Below are 2,931 nucleotides of genomic sequence, written 5' to 3'. Positions count from 1 at the left end.
CAGGGGACCTGTAGTACACCCCAACGATAAGTTCCTTAGTCCGTATATGGTTCCACCTGGAATTCCTCCATCACGATCTCCAACCAGAAGACCATCAGATGACATCTAAAGTACATACTCCCAATTCTTGGTCCCGGTGTCTCCATGTAGGTTGAGGCCCAACCTCACGTTCCTCGTGTTTATCATGGCCGGTTAGGATAATTCAGTCATTGGGTTGGGTAAGGTCTTGACTCGCAAGACGTTCTCCTCGTGTCTCTGTTGAGTTGGCTCTATGCTGACCAAGGTTTGGAGGGCGAGTGTAGATGTCAACTTAGAGGTTGCTTGTGATGATGACTCCCCAGATGAGAAGTTCCTCCTCATGGATGTCCTTCAACTGGGGTGTAGACCAAGCATCAATCATGCCCTATGACAATGAATAAACCCACAATTTAGTAAATCCAAGGTTGGGTAGATATTTCAGTCATTGAGTTGTTTAAGGTCTTTACTCACAAGACGTTCTCCTCGTGTCTCTGTTGGGTTGACTCAATGCTGACCAAGGTTTGGAGGGCGAGTGTAGATGTCAACTTAGAGGTTGCTTGTGATGATGACTCCCCAGATGAGAAGTTCCTCTTCATGGATGTCCTTCAACTGATGTGGAGACCAAGCATCAACCATGCCCTATGACCGTAAATAACCCCACACTTTAGCAAACCATGGGTTGGGTTGCTTTGCTGACTAAGGTTTGGAGGACGTGTGTAGATGTGTCACCATAGGGGTCACGTGTGACCATTACTCCCCAGGTGAGAAGTTCCTCCTCATGGATTCCACTGATGAGTAGACCAAGCATCAACCATGCCCTATGATCGTAAATAACCCCACACTAGCAAATCCTGGGTTGGGTCGCTTCTTTGCTGACCAGGTTTTGGAAAAATGTGTAGATGTGTCACCTTAGGGGTCAAGTGTGACCATGACTCCCCAGATGAGAAGTTCCTCCTCATGGATGTCCTTCAACTGAGGTGGAGACCAAGCATCAATCATGCCCCTGGGTAGATATTTCAGTCATTGAGTTGTGTAAGATCTTTACTCACAAGACGTTCTCCTTGTGTCTCTGTTGGGTTGACTCAATGCTGACCAAGGTTTGGAGGGTGTTTGTAGATGTGTCACCCTAGGGGTTTTGTGTGACCATGACTCCCCAGATGAGAAGTTCCTCCTCATGGATGTCCTTCAACTGAGGCAGAGCCCAAGCATCAACCATGCCCTATGACAGTAAATAACCCCAAACTTCATGGGTTGGGTCGCTTCTTTGATGACCAGGTTTTGGAGGACATTTGTAGATGTGTCAACTTAGCGGTCGTTTGTGACGACTCCCGAGATGAGAAGTTCCTCCTCATGGATTCAACTGATGAGGAGACCAAGTATCAACCATGCCCCATGACAATAAATAACCCCACCTTAGCAAATCATGAGTTGGGTCGCTTCTTTGATAACCAGGTTTTGGAGGACATTTGTAGACGTGTCACATTAGGGGTCATTTGTGGCAATCATTCCCCAGATGAGAGCGGTTCCTCCATGAAGAGCAGAACATGGACTCGTCATCCACACGAGACTCGCATGGCAATGGTGATGGTCCTTCTACAAGGTTCTACAGCTTCTTCTCCTCTTCGGGGGATTATAGATGGACACCTCTAGGAGGCGAGTGCAATAAAAAGATGATGTGACCTAGTGCCAGTGCCACACTTGATGGGTCCCACACCCACTGTGTTTCTCCGGCACCCCTGAGACGCCAACCCCATGGATCACATCACCCGGAGCTTCTCACGCTTCCAGCCCTTCGGCCAGACAAGCCCCATTCCCACCAGAAGGTATGAGCGCCGTAGGGGTTCCTGCCTACAACCGAGGACAAGCCTGGCGCACCAGGCCAGAATCAACCCGGGAGGAAAAGGAAAGCCCTCCAGTACCCACCTATTACTCCAGGGAATACTAAGCAACCGCCCTCCCGGACTGAAGATGGCGCCGTGCTTTCCCGAAAACTGATAAGAACAGATACTACGCTTGATCTTAGCCAAAAGGCCGAGTCCAGTATACCAAAATCTTCCTACGTGAAACTGTATATGTTGCCAGAACTTGGATGGAGGCCTTCCCTCCCACACCGGCCCATTGGTGGAGGACTATTGAGGACACTTTACCTATTAGGAACGTGACCAATGAGCCTAGGGGGTGTCCGGCTCCTACCCCACCACATGTACCTCCTGGTAACCATTGAACTTCTTATGGTTATGTCCTGGAACGTCTAAGTCGGCGTTCGGTCCAAACACACATACGGAAGTCGAATCGTTTATTGTTCACTTGTTACTTTAGTCTTTGTCGCAGACCGTGCCCCCCTCCCCCCCCCATTGGGCTACGCTCTCCAACTCCTAAAAACCACATATATATACAACTCCCCTCTCGGTGGGGGAGGGGATGACCCATCTATGAGGATATACAGAAGAGACACACACAGCACCAGGCCGGGTTCACACTACGAGACGTCTCTCTGGGCTGCAGTTCCTCTGAGCTCCACCAGGTGGTGATCTCACTTATAGCCAGACAGGAAGTCTCTATGACACCTACAGACAGGAAGTCTCTATGGAAAACAGGAAGTGATGTCACATATAAATAAGAAGTTCTGAGGGGATTTGGGAGGAAGTAGAGAGGAGACATTGCTGGGACTGGCAGCAGAGGAGGTAATGAGATTGTATTGTATAGTTACACCCAGTAACCCCTCCCCCCGTCATGTCCGTCCTCCATAGTCACTGTGACGTCTTTTATCTCTGGCGGATGATACTATTATTATATATCGTGTTGAAACTTTATATTAACCCTTCCGGGGTCAGAACATTCCACCCGCTTACAGAGGCGGAACATTCTTCGTTCCACCAATGACCTTCTCACCTTAGCAGTCACAGGGGGGGG

At 49.2% G+C, this 2,931-nt stretch overlaps 1 protein-coding gene across 1 annotated transcript in view; it reads left to right on the top strand.

Moving 5' to 3' along the window:
• The window catches only part of LOC108800979, a 52,141-nt gene that overhangs the window by 11,735 nt on the left and 37,475 nt on the right, over positions 1–2,931 (top strand). The gene's annotated exons all lie outside the window — the stretch shown is intronic.

Source organism: Nanorana parkeri, unplaced genomic scaffold (genome assembly GCF_000935625.1).
Source record: "Nanorana parkeri isolate BGI_ZX_2015 unplaced genomic scaffold, ASM93562v1 scaffold2187, whole genome shotgun sequence".
NCBI lineage: Eukaryota > Metazoa > Chordata > Amphibia > Anura > Dicroglossidae > Nanorana > Nanorana parkeri.
Note: the sequence above shows the minus strand (reverse complement) of the source record. Positions and strands in the feature narration are given on the sequence as shown.